The sequence below is a fragment of the Simochromis diagramma genome, unplaced genomic scaffold (genome assembly GCF_900408965.1).
Source record: "Simochromis diagramma unplaced genomic scaffold, fSimDia1.1 OVJJ01000646.1, whole genome shotgun sequence".
Classification (NCBI taxonomy): Eukaryota; Metazoa; Chordata; class Actinopteri; order Cichliformes; family Cichlidae; genus Simochromis; species Simochromis diagramma.
Window position 1 is genome coordinate 4163112 of NW_024387279.1, and position 14920 is coordinate 4178031.

Below are 14920 nucleotides of genomic sequence, written 5' to 3' on the forward strand. Positions count from 1 at the left end.
AGCATTAGCCACTTTTACACACTATGCCCCTCAGCACTACATGTGGCCACTTTGTGGCAGAGTTGCTGTGGCTCATAAACACTTCCAGTTTCCCATAATATCACAATTCTACAGCTGATCGGGGAATATCTACAAGGGAAGAAACTTTACAAACATACTGGTTGCTCATGCTCAAATTCAGTGAGCTGTTCACGACCTATTCTCTCTCTGCTATTGGTAACAGCAGACTGCATGGCTAGGCGCTTAATGTTATACACATATGATAATGGGACTGAAAACAGCAGAACTCAAAGGTTTAGAGGTGTGGACAAATACCATTGGGCGTTTCCAACAGGACAACTGTAAGATACATTTTTCATGGCATCAAAAAATATGTCAAAATTATTATACAAAAGTTGTTTTCAGATTTAGGTAATATTAATTGGAATGAATGGTGCACAAAGGCCCTGTAAGTTCTGTGCGATGTAGATGTTGGGACCTGTTTTTTAACTCTTTGTCATGTTCCTGAACTATTTGTAGTAATCATTCAGTGTATTTATGTAGTGCAACTGCTTTCATTGTTGCATATATTGTGCATACCATTCCCCTGATGAACTCACATGTGCATAATTATGGTGATGATATATTATATGCCTCGTATCTCCAGTAAGACTTATGTCTCACTCTACAATTAATGAAACATAAGTGCATATGTTTGCATTTTCTCGTGCAGCATAACTAAATATTTGAATTTGTGTTTGCGAGCAGCGAGTAATTCATAGTATGTGTTGTGTATCTGTAACATAAAGTTCTTTTTTATTTTGCTAGATGAAGGCAGTCGAAATCCACAGATTACCCAACAAGTACACTCTGCATTACTAGACTTTGTTTTTTTATTGTAGCCATGGTGCTGTGCCTGGGCTTACATCTCTGTTTTAGTTGCTAGTAAGCCTTTAATATGACTTGGCATCTCATTTATGATGTGGTCCTGTGTAAACCAGAGGACAAAGAAAACACACATTTCTTTAAATAAGAATTCTTTATCTCACAGCAGCAGTCATTGTTGGAGACTTTTGCACTTTTGTCAGTGCAGGCGCCATGTGGGTAAATAGGGCTCCGGCTGCCCATCTGTCTTCTCTTATTTAATTTCTGTTAATTTTAAAAACAATCACAGTCCTTAGAACTTGACAGGTGGGTAAGATGTGAAGCTGGCAGAAAGCCACAACATCACAGCCAGACGCAGAAGACCAGTTGCTTCTTTGTGTGATCCCCTGTAGTATGTTCCTGCTGATGGAAGTCTCTGGACAATAATGACAACTAACATGATTGGTGTCGTAGGTGAGAGCATTGTGAAACGTCACAATGTGTCAGATTAGAGCCTGGTCTAGAAACAACCGTGTTTCTACAAAAACTGTGGATTTCACTGAATGTACTTAACAAGATTTACAAAAGCAGGAAGTCTTATGTGAGACTGACTTTGTACGCTAAAATAGCTTTATTACAGGGACAGAGTATGCCACATGGCACAGAAGTGTGGGTGCAAAGTCACACATCAAAAGAGTTTAAGAAAATGAGCTGATTGTGTTTTTTTCTTTCTCACATCCATGCAGTCCCCAATTACCGCCACTGTCAGCACTAAATGCATTATGAGTACTGCCATAGAATCAGAGACAGATTTCCTTTAAAATGCAAAGATAAGCCATTTTGAAAGAATGTATGCACTATATAAAGTTAATGCTGGGGGGGAAACCCCAAAGAGATCAGTCTCCAAACTTAATATAGTGCTTTAGAGGCTTTTTTAAAATTTTCAGACCTAGTGGGTACAATGCATTAAAAAAATCCTGTTAGACTCTGCACAGATCTGCTCATAAAACCTCTCAAATGTCCATATGGTGTGTCTTCTGCACTTGTAGCTGCATTGCCTGAATTGCCATTAGCACAAGCTGTGCCAAAAAAGCTGCCTTGTTCTTTGCAGTGCATCATGTGCAACATCATGTTTTTTTATCTGCAGATTTCTTTGCTCACTTGACTAAAAACATTTTCATGTACGTTCATGTACAACTGATGTGGAAAAGAGTAGGTTCTTTGATTTAATGGCGCACAGTTGGCAATAAACACTGTCGATGCAGTCGTGAAAAAGAAAGTACAGCCCCTCTCAATTCAGAAGTTTTATATATTGAGAGATAAAATCTCATCTGGTCTTTAGTAGGTCATAAAATGTGGTAAATACAACTTTAGCTGAACATCAGCACATGAAGTATTACAATGTGTTGTATTTATTTAAGAAAATCTAAGCCGAAATACAGAAACGCTGCATGAAAACTGAGTAACCACCTCAATAAAAGCGATCGTGGTTCAGGGGGTTGGGAATCTTGGAACCGGAAGGTTGCTGGTTCGATCCCCTGCTCTGTCTGTCTTGGTCATTGTGTCCTTGGGCAAGACACTTCACCTACCGCCTACTGGTGTTGGCCAGAGGGGCTGATGATGCGATATGGCAGCCTCGCTTCTTCTGTCAGTCTGCCCCAGGGCAGCAGTGGCTACAACTGTAGCTGCCTCCACCAGTGTGTGAATGTGTGTGTGAATGAATAGTGGAATTGTAAAGCGCTTTGAGGGTCTCGAAAAGCGCTATATAAATGCAATCCATTAATAAAAGCAGATCTGGCAGTTTGCTGGTCTGGAGCCTTCAGGTGTGCCTTAACACAATGCCAAGGAGGAGCGACATCACCAATAATCTTAGAGAAGTACATGCTGCTGATCTGGAAGGGGTTAGAAAAGCTACTTTAAAACAAGTTCATCATTCTACAATGACAAAGATTATTTATAAGGGAAATACATTCAGTACAGTTGCTAATTTCACCCTAAAGTCACACTCAGAGAGCTTTATCTTGGATTCAGTCAGCATGTTAAATGTTAACGTTCAGGACAGTAAACTTAAAAAAAACAAAAAACAAAAACAAAAACCAAATATGGCTTGTTTGGAATGGTGGTAAGGAAAAAGCCTCTTCACTCTGGAAAGAACATGGCAAGACATCTGGAGAAAAGACCAAACAAGATTTCTGGAACAAAACTGTGATGTTTGACCGTACTGCACAGCGCCAAAACATATACACAGCGGTCTGGCTTGTTGTGCAGCCACAGGACCTGAACACAACGCAGCAACTGAGGTGATCAGCTGAACTTTTGGTATTCTAGAGATAAATGTGAGGACATCTGTCCAACAGCTAAAGCTTGGGCCATACAACAGCCAACAATGATCCCAAGGACACTGGAACATCTACATCAGAATGACTGAAATGTTTTAGTAAATCGATTTATTTGTCCTTTATTGGCTTCCCTTCATTGGCTTCCTGTTAAATCCAGAATTGAATTCAAAATCCTGCTCCTCACATACAAGGTCTTAAATAATCAGGCCCCATCTTATCTTAATGACCTTGTAGTACCATATCACCCTATTAGAGCACTTCGCTCTCGCACTGCAGGCCTACTTGTTGTTCCTAGAGTATTTAAAAGTAGAATGGGAGGCAGAGCCTTCAGTTTTCAGGCCCCTCTTCTGTGGAACCAGCTTCCAGTTTGGATTCGGGAGACAGACACTATCTCTACTTTTAAGATTAGGCTTAAAACTTTCCTTTTTGCTAAAGCATATAGTTAGGGCTGGACCAGGTGACCCTGACTCCTCCCTTAGTTATGCTGCAATAGGTGTAGACTGCTGGGGGACTCCCATGATGCACCGGGTGTTTCTTCTTCACGCACTATGTGTTAATAGACCTCTCTGCATTGAATCACACTTGTTATTAATCTCTGTCTCTCTTCCACAGCATGTCCTTCATCCTGTCTTCCTTCTCTCACCCAACCTTTCGCAGCAGATGGCCCCGCCCCTCCCTGAGCCTGGTTCTGCCGGAGGTTTCTTCCTGTTAAAAGGAAGTTTTTCCTTCCCACTGTCGCCAAAGTGCTTGATCATAGGGGGTCATATGATTGTTGGATTATTCTCTGTATGTATTATTGTAGGGTCTACCTTATGATATAAAGTGCCTTGAGGCGACTGTTGTTGTGACTTGGTGCTGTATAAATAAAATAAAATTGAATTGAATTGAATTATATTAGGGGTGGTTGTAGCTTAGGAAGAGCAGGTCATCAACTGATCGGAGGGTTGGTGATTCATTCCTTGGCTGCTCCAGTCTGCATGCCAAATATCCTCGGGAACCCTCATGTTTAGGCTTAGGTGCTGAATATATAGTTCAAAAGCAAACCTCTCCCACCTGGAACTAGCACCTCAGACATTTCCTTGCTTGCCTGTCCTGTAACATTTAACACTAGCAGAGCACTTCTGCTTGCATATCTATGGCTAAAGTTTTTACAAAAAGAAGTACCAATGGCAGCACAATGTGACAGCACTAACCAGCTGTCAGTCTGTGAGACTGAGGTTACACATAGACACATACACAGTGTGGGAGTAGATGGTCTAGTCTCAGTATCTGTTACAGAAATCATAGGTGAGGTGATGAATGAGAGCACTCTTTTTTCATCCATCATCCTTCAGTCTTGTAAAGAGTATGTAGAGTGCACGCTGAGGCTCAGTAAAGATGAGCACCGGTCAAAAAGCCAGTAGTGTATGGAGCCCTCACTATGAAAAAAGACTTAGATATAAAGCGTTTGTATTGGGATGTAATGAAATACTTTTCGCCGTGGCAATAAACTGGCCCTTGCTGGCTCAGCAAACATGAGATGATGAAAGCATGGCTGATGCACATTTGATTGTGAAGTCTCTGCTAGAAAAGAGGGGATAAAGTGCCTGTAAATCAGCCATAAAATTGCAGATGGTAATCCAGTAAATATGTTAAATGACTAGCATCATTATCGCCACTCTCTGTCTGACCCATGGCATACATCATTACCTTATCAATGAGATGGAACTTCATCTTTCTTGGAGGAAAGTCTTTTATTTGATTCCCACAACAAAGCAGTCATTGTGATATTATTTTCTCTACACAACTTTCTCTCTCTCGCCTATTTTCTCATACCCACTTTGCCAATACTGTTGGACAAAGAGCTCGTAAGTAATAATTTAGTGATGAGGCTTTAACATTGTAACTACTCTGTCATCAGTGAAGTTCGGACAGCATTTTAATGGAGTGACAATTTAGCTTTTCTTTAACAATCATAAGAAAAATAAACAGACAGCCTCGAATTGATTTATAGACAGAGATCGACTTAGGATGTGTGAGCTCTGCAGAGGCAAAACAGCAGCAGCCAGATTCCGGTCAGTTAGACAATGAAATCAGATAATCTGTTCCAACATCAGATAAGCCTCACCTGTTAGCTTCTTTCATCTCCTCTCATGCAGAGAAGATCAATGTCAACAAGGTCATCATCCCTAAAAGTAATCTCTCCTCTTACTCTGCAGATGCATTATTACTTCTTTTTAAATGTTATTAAGACTGAGGCTGTCCACAGCAGTGCAAAGTCGCACTGCAGCCCATCCCCTTTCAGCTGATCTGCAGCTGGAAGGGGAGACAATAGGAGAGAGAGACACAAAATCCAAAGTCCATAGTACACAGATGGATTTTCATGTGGCTCATGTTGTGTTTAGAATTCTCTTACTGTTTCCTTCTATGTATAAGATACATTCTAGAATTTTAATAATATTGTTTTTTAATCACTTTTATGCAAAGAAAGGCATTCCAAATAAAGGATAGTGTGAACATAATTACATTTTGGCAATCAATGTTACTTCTTACTACGAAGTAGTAAGAAGTCCCCGCAGGGGACATGGGAGAAAAAAAACAGACGGACTTTTGCGAGATCTCGCAAAAGTTTTGCGAGATCTCGCAAAACTAACTCGGGATCTTGCAAAACAAACTCGAGATCTCGCAAAACTTTTGCGAGATCTCGCAAAAGTTGAATTCCAACAATGGCGGCAGCTACTTAGTTGTAATATTACTCTTTCTGGGTCACAAAATACACTTTTAAGATATTTTGAGGCGTGAATGTAGTTGTGTAAACGTCAGATACCTGCTCGGTTTACAAGACATCACATATTTGCAAAAGTGCTCTGACGTTTTCGGAGATGTATGAAACTTTTGCGAGTTCCCAATTTATTTTTGCGAGATCTCGCAAAACTCATCATCATAGATGATGATGTTCTATGTTCCAGCTTATTCTGGTTTATTTTTAGTTCTGCCCGTGTTAAGTCTGTGTTTCCTAGTCTGCATCCTTGTGTATTGTTTCCTGTTTTATTTTGAAGGATTGTGTCTTATATCAGTGTGTCCAGCTTTGCTCCTCCTGTCTCATTAGCCCCAATTTCTCCCAGCTGTGTCTCCCTCCTGTTACCCATTCCCTGATTACCACCCTGTGTATATTAGCCCTGTGTTTTCCTCAACCCAGTGTCGTGTCGTACCATCAGATCATGCCTGTGTGTTTCTGGTTCTCAGTGTTCGTTGTTCTGTTCATGTTTTGTGCTTTGCCAGCAATAAAGCTGTGGTTTTCTGTTGAAATTTGTCTTCACAAGTCCTGCTTTTGGATCCTCACCTCTGCCTGCTGCACACAGAGCCCTGACAGCTCCGTCTCCAGCCTTGGTGGGGTTGTTTTCATATTGTTCTCTTCCTCTAGTGGTCCATTAAGAAGACTTTATAAAAACTTTAGGGAAACCCATTCCTTGTTTATTTTCTTCATAGCAGTAGATTTGTGATAATAATTTATTTAATTTGTAGCCTTGTTGGTTTTTTACTAACTGATTAATACAGCGGGAGTCGGACAGTCACTCTCCTTTGTAGTTCTTTTTTGGTCTCCCATCTGATATTTGTACTATTAAATGGGCTGTACTGGAGCAGACTACCGATACTGAATTTCAAATTAAAAACAATTAGGTGCTTCAACAAATCATATTGAATTGCCCTAGATTCCTTATGCTATTATTGCACACTTCCCAGCATGATATACCTAGTGTCCCAATAAAACCTTAGCATTTTGTCTAGAGTCTTTATTAAAGCTTTCTTGTAAAGTTAAAACAATTCTCAGTATGTATTTATAATCATGAACATGCTCTCTGGTTTGACAGGAAGAAAGTAGATATCGGTAGAGCCGGTGCCACGCATGACAAATTTTTGGTGAGAGGATGAGAAATAGGACTTTAATGTGAATGCCAGAGATGAACTCTAAAGGTAGACCAGCATGCTAATGTTAGGCTGAGAGGTGCAGTGCCTGTGGACATTTTACTCTAAAACAGACTGTAAAGGACAGATAGTGAGTCTTGACAACCCTGAAAAATAAATACATCTTTAAAAATCTCACCTCCGGAGGTGAATTTGTAGGCTGCGCATCAAATTCCCCACCTTCTCAGCTCCCTGGAGACTTATTACGGCCGGTTTGCACTATGTGTCAGCACAAATAAAATCGTACTTATTATTTCTTTGCTTACTATTTTATCCGCTCTTTTTCCCCTCTGAAGGTCAGAGGCATCAGATCCTAAATTGCTGTGACTGTAGCGTGCTGAGGCTGATCCTCTCAAAGTAGGAGGGCGTTTGCCATGTTAGGAGCTCGGCTCAGAGCTTATCCCGCGGTAACCGATGTGAAAAATGCGGACCGAATCTCTGAAAGACCTGCTCCTGCCTCTGGCCCTAGATGAGGCGGCCCATGCAGGTTGTTGGCGGTGCAGGTGAACTCGCAGCAGATAACACGAGTCCTCTTTTGAATGGATCAGAGTAGCCTTTCTAACAATGCTGTAGCAGCTGGAAGCGAGGTTCAGGCCACTCAAGACAGGGAGTCATTAGTCTTACCCTGAGCTAAGACCGGAGCCCAGGGGAAACACTTCGCTTCATACCAAGCACAATGTCAGAAAGCGGCTTTGTCTGATTGATTGCACTACAGCTGTTTTTATAGGATAACATAAATTACTGAAATTAAAAGGGCCATTCTATAACTTACGTACATTTAATGAGGGCAGAACTGGCCATGTAGTGGGTCTGCTGATCGCATGTATTATCGAGGGCATTGGATTCATAGGTTCATAAGCCAATGGCTGCTGCAAAATTTGCTTTATTCATTAGTTTGAGCATTAGTTTTCATCCTGCTTTGCTTGATGCATCACTCTGAGTTATGTCCCCCCTTTTATCTTTTTTTTTTTTTTTTTTTTTTTTTCTTTGCCCCAAAAATGAAATGTAGAACAGGTAAAATATCATTAGGTCATGTAGTTTTCCCAGAATGCCTAGCTGAGCTGCAATAAAATTTTATTTAAAGGAGAGTTGCTAACACATGCATCAAAAGCCCACAAATTCTAATCTGGCTATCTCCATTACACTCCCCCCAGATGGCCCGTAGATTAAACTGCTACTGCCCTGAAAAGCTTATGACAACAGATACGGTACATTAACATATGTAGCACCGCACGCTTACATTTAGAAGTCTATTTGTCCTTTGCAGAGGACGCTGTATCCAGGGTAATAATTGTCAAACCCAAACAGAGTGAATCAGGACTTTGCAAAGAGCCATTTGGACAATAAAGGAAATTTGTTCAGTGCCCTCAACAGCATTTCAGTAAATAATACAAGCAGCTCTGAAATTGCATTGATATTAAACTCAAGCTCAGGGCAGTTGCTTGATTACCCTTTGTTTTTTTTCTCTCTCCTCTCTCTCTATCATTTACTTAACATGGTGATATTTACTATTTCTGAACATCTGCTTGTAATTTAATCATCATTTGAACTGTTGGCTTCTTAATATTATCCATTAATCTGGCCGTTATTTGTTATTTGTGTTGTGACTCGTTTTACAGCTTAATGTGGGTCATATTAAATGGGCTAGCCCTTTAAGAACTTAACGTTGTATTTGTCATTTTTCTTTTTAGTTTTGCACTCACACAACTCTGGTAACAGTGCTGCTAACCCTGCATGTCATTAAGTGACTTCCAAAGCCCTTTTTTTAATATGTAAGCGTGTCAAAATCAGGGCAGAGTTGTTAACTCGTGTGTTTGGGGATTTTGTCAATGTTACGAGTGCCTAAAAGTGTTTAATAGTGGAGGCATACAGGAGGCAACAATAAAAGTGAATTTTATCAGTGAGTCGAGAGATGGCTAAACCATTTTATTCTATCAAAAACAAACTCAGAAGCAGAACTTGTATGCTAATGAAAAAAAGATAAGTCAAATAATCAAACCCACTCCTTTCCACCAAGTAAACAGCCACACAAACGCTGCTGGCATCTCTCGCTCAGCTACCACTGAGCGGTCCCTGATGACTGAGTAGAGTTAGCTGTGTGCAAACCACCAGCTTCACAGGAAAATGACACAAGAAAGAAAGAGAGAGAGAAACACCATCGATGCCACCCCCCCAACCCCCGGAAAAAAAAATCCACAGTAGGCCTAACAGGCCTATGAAAATTCACTTATACTCACTGGGATATATTTGAACCTGTGCGAGACTTTGGAGACCGCTCACATGCAATCTGCCTTAAAGTCATCATCGTGCAGCCTAGTGGAGGTGATGCTTTGTGTAGCTCAAACACTGATTGGTTGAAAATCTGAACAGAAACGTAGCTGAATTAACCCTAAAACAAGAAAGAAGCCCAAAAATATGCTCATGAGAAACAAAGGCAAGCACAGTTTGTGATGTTTGACCGAGGCTAAACTGAAGGATCTACAAGAGTACGAACATAAGCCAGAGTGGCCAATATTACTAATTGTTCCATGTATTTTTGACATTGACCACTGCTGGCAGTACACACTAACAACATGTAGGCTGTCCTCGACATGATCACACCTTTAAGTATCTTGGTAGCACCTACAGACTTGGAGCCGTAATCATGAAGTGTATAATGAGCATTTTCACAGTGGAACGGAGCAGCTTGGCTTGGAAGTGACTGCTAATTGCTGATGTAGTTTTAATAGGCTTCATTTCACTCTATTTCATACTTGTTTCATTTACAATAGTGTGTTTGGGAACAGGAGAGAAGTAATCAGTTGTCAAGAGCTGACACTGACTGACACAAGGCATAATGAAAACACAACACAGTGCCACGAATATACTAATTAGTGGATCACATCATCTTTACGCTTTGGGATTTTTCATGCAGGCTTCAGTCATTTTCCACAGACCATAGTTGGCAAAAAATAAAACAGAAGGAAACTTACCTGACAGGTTAGTATTTAATTAATCCAAAGGAACATCCAGACTAGACTTGTTTTAACTCATAGCTTTGCCATATTAGTCAACATAGTGAATATGCTTTAGTAGGTGAGCCTAATATGCTGCTCAGGAGGTGTTTGAAGGTTCTTAGGGTCCTTTATAGGCATCCAGTGAGATGCCCTGTATATGCTATAGAGAATGTATGCTGGCCATCAGATGGCAGGAAACTGCTGCTGTTGCCATCTGTTGGCTAACTCATTAACAGACCAGTGACTCATGGCAGTTATTACAGTTACCAATCCTTAGCTAGATATTACAATGCTACTCACACTGACATATTTCATGTGTCAGGTTACTTAATTACCCGATGTACATAGCTGGACTGGCCATCGGGCATACCGGGCATTTGCCCGGTGGGCCGCTGGCGATTTTTTTTTGTTTTTATGGACCGATGGATTTTTTTTTTTTTTTAGGAAGGGTATATATAATGAAAGGTGTTGGATTGGGTAATTGGTCATGATCGACTCTGGGCTGGACCAATTACAGCCGAGGAGACGGATTTACCCTCCCCCTTGTTTAGCAATCACGTGATTTTCGCGCATTGCATGCCGGGAACTAGTGGCAAAACAATCCAAGTACCGCATCAAATGCATTTGATTTGCAGCACCGCTAAACGTTCATTCTCCGGTTCCAATACCTACTTGTTCTTTCTTTGCCGCACAAAAAAGGAATGTATAAAACAAAAGGAGAACAATGCCGGTCCGTACAAAGACAGACTCGATGAAAAGACAAAGAAAAGATACGAGGAAAAAATCAAAGGAGTGAAAGGGTCAGACCCTTACGAGCACACAGAGTGGACAAAAGACGTTAGCGTGCTGCCCAACTTTCACCACGCTCAGATTTATAATTATACGCTTCTTGGAGTGAGTGCATTCACTCATGAAGTTTAGTAACTTCAGGTCACTGCAACAAGCCCAGGTACAGTTTACCGACGAATGGGTACAGGACCTTGAAATGCACCGTGTAGAACGAAAGACCATCTTACGAACAAAGGTAAGTTTACCAGTCTCACAAATCGTCGTCATAAATACACATTCATTAACAGTTTATTAATAGGACCTTTGGGACGGTAATTAATTAGTAGTGGAAATAATTTCTGGTAGCGTTACAGAAATGTAGCAGTGACAATAATATTGTATGTTGTAATCGCACTGGGCAATTAGTGATACAAAGTAACTGTTTTATCCTGTGAATAAAAGTATATGTTTTTGTCAATGTACCATGGTAATAACAGAAGCGAAACGCAATATTGTGTCAGGACAATTCACTATTTATGCACAATAAACAAAGGAGCGACAATTTCTGTTCAGCGCCAGACTTGCTTGTAACCTATATCACCAATTATGTTAAGAAAAATGACGTATTAACTACTACAAAACTCTGACCTTTGTGGGAATGCTTGGAGCAGACTAACCTGTGAGCTGGAGTGTTCTGAGACGTTATATTTGGTATATCCAGACCATCCGTCGGCTCTTACTTCGGAAACATGGCTTAAAAATTTTCTCTTCAACGACGTAATCCGATTAAAAAAAAAAAACGATCTCTTTACCCGTCGGCTTCCCGTGGCTGTCATGCGACCGGCAGTTAATAATACAACAGCTTCTTGCCATTTTTTGGGTTTCTTTTTATCGCTGTGTAACGGAGTTCGCTAGTACCTCTTGCCACAAGTTCCCAGAATCCTTTGCGGTTTTACCCCTGAATGACGTCACATTTTCAATCTTTATACTGGTGGGCTGGTCTCTAGTCAAAATGCCCGGGCCGATTTTTTGTCCCAGTCCAGCCTTGCCGATGTAGATAGTAATCTGTTACATTACTTCTGTGTTGATAAGTGGCCTGAGATCCACTGCAGAAACTGCAGAAACCTAAGCCCCACTGAAAACACTGAACACTTATTTTGCTGAAGTATGAACACAAAGAGCAAAATTAGTGAAACAGAGGCCAAAGTGAACTTCACAGTGATTCTACTGTACAAACAGGCAGTTGTGGAAAAACTACAAATGTTGCAATGCTGCAAATCCAACTGCTCATCACTGTTTCAGATACAAAAAAGAGGTTAGCATAAAGTCTGTGCTGTTTAAAACTGACCTCTTTCTCTGGAGCACACTTCTCACACCACTGACCTGATTGATGCTTACTGACTACATGCTGAGCGTGTTGCATCAGAGACTGCGGATTTTCTCGCTGCCATTATCTGACCAATCTGAGATGGTGTGATTGAAACTCAGCTGTCCATGACAACAACGTCAACATGTGTCCGTCTACAGGTTAGCCTTTGTCGTCGTACCCTGAGCAGTTTTAATATAACATTGCTGTTTCAGTGTATTTGCTGTGAGTGGATGCAGCAGTGGATAGCTGCTACTAGCAGTTTGTGGAGTTTGCCATTTGCTGACTTGTCCTTATCCATTCATTCAATAAAAATAATAATGTTCTTAATTTCACTCTTCAAATGTGTTTCCTGTGTCATGGCTGCAACTTCAAGTGAGCTGGTTGTGACCTGCAGTTGAAGTGCAGATAAGTGAGTTGCCTAGTACAGTAATGTGTTATAGAAAAACATGCAGAAGAATAATCTGATTACGATTACAGCTTATAGAGCTTTGTGTTTCATCAAGTACTTGTGCTACTATACTCCAAAATCACTCTGTGTTTTCATTCTTCCAAAATCTAAATAAACACATCTGAAATGCCATAACAGCCATCTTTTTGAAGAATAAGGTGTCGCCTTGCTTGCAGCACAAAGCAAGGCATGGTCACATGGCTGCAGATAAATGGAGAAGTGAGGTCAAGCATGAGAGCCACCTGGATCCAAAGAGGCCAGTGCTTCACTCCTCTGACCTGGCTGTGTTGGGATGCATCCAGGTAGATGCAGAGCTATCTGAGATGTTCTAATACAAGCCCTTCTGCCTGCCTCTCCTGGGTACCCTGCTACCTTTGCCCCGCCACGTGTTCCCCCGTAGCCTACATTTCCAAAACGGTGCCACGCAAGCCCACATTCAGCATCTGTCTGTGCTAGATATGTCAGTCTGCACCGGGCCCTCTCACAGCACCACCGCAAACGGCGAGAGGAAATTCATGCACTCCAGGCTTCCCACACCTCTCCACTAAATTATCACATCCCCAGAAAGACAGCGGCATGCTGCCTGAGAGTTTGGATTACGTATCATCAAGTGCTGGGCCCAGACAGTTGACATTTCTGTGTAATCATCATTACTCTCACAACTGCTTCTCAAGTAGGGTCACAAGGTAGCCAGCGCTGAAGTGTCATACAATAAATGCTATGTAAATGCTTGAATGTTCAAAACGTTTCTTGTCTGAAGAAGTGCATACTCAGATGACTGTATAGTGAAGCTCTAAAGATGTGGAGAAACCTTGGCGATGAAGCAGACGGGCTGAAACGGTGAGGATCGTGTTTATTTCCATTTTTTCATATTTATATCCTGTTCATAGCCTGTACATACTTATAGTTATAGCATATTCATAACATACTTCATACCGTGTACATACTACATACCACAATAGACCCATTTCTGTAATATACTTACATATCTATATTATTGCTAATATATATTGTAATATATCTATATCATGGCTAAAGCACTTCTGGATGGATGCAAACTGCATTTCGTTGCCCTGTACCTGTGACATGTGCAATGACAATAAAGTTGAATTCTATTCTATTCTATAATTAAAATCCTCATAATGAACAGTGGCTGGAGGTGTTGGAGAAATTCATTCTGGTGTTGCTGTAGCTTTTTTAACATTATAGTTTCATACTCTGCTAAAAACTTTACTGTGCAGTTTTCTGGTGATGTCCACCGTGTTAGCCGCCACAAAACATGTATTCAAGGGTGACTTCACAGATTTTAGATTCAACTTTTGGTTACCCATTTTTATATAATAGATTAATATGTTTCCTGTGCCTGATATCTTTTTAATCAGACATTTATCTCAGACTGCACTGAGTATCTTGTTTTCTTCAAAGGGCCCCTTCCACAGGAGTCAGAGTAAAGCCTTTTCAGTCGTGCCAGTTTTGGAAGAAACTGAAATGCATTGAACATCTTTAAATTTTATCAGTGTAATTGAAATCTGTACATGGGGATTGTTCTTCTTTATGTACACTGCTTTTTGTTTCTGTTTTTTTTCCAAGATGAAACTAGCTTCTAGAAGTGCTAACACTAAATTAGGGCCTGTTGGGCTGTGACATTTCTCAGATCAGGTAATTTAAGTTGCACAAATACTTCACAGCCCTGTGTGCATATTCAACTAGGTGAAAAGGACGAATCAGGAATTTATAAAAAAAGAAGTTTTGCTTCATTTCGACTCCCTTTTTTTTTTTTTTTTTTTCAAAAGTTGCTGCTCTCAGGGTAAAAAATGTGTTGATGAATGAAGCTCTCATACAAAGTGAGTTGCTGACAGTTTTGGAGACCTAAGGGAGCAATTCATTTGCAGCACAAGTGTGATATGTTGAGATCAGTCCCACAAATGTCCCAGATGCCTGAGCACTTTGAAAGAGTAGCAGGACTGTGCTGGCACTGGAATTTCAACAGCACTCCAAGTAAAATGCTGGTCTACAGAGCAGAGCTCCTCACTGCCACTGTGATGCAGAATTTCTCATCACCTGATTGTATGAATCAGACATCCACTGGTTTAATTTCTACTTCTGATGTATGATGGAGACTGCAGCAGGCCAGGAAGGGGCTTTACATTTCTGTCTCTTGAGGAAACAGATCAAGGAATACTGGAATGGCCCGGGGGGAATCATGGCCCAA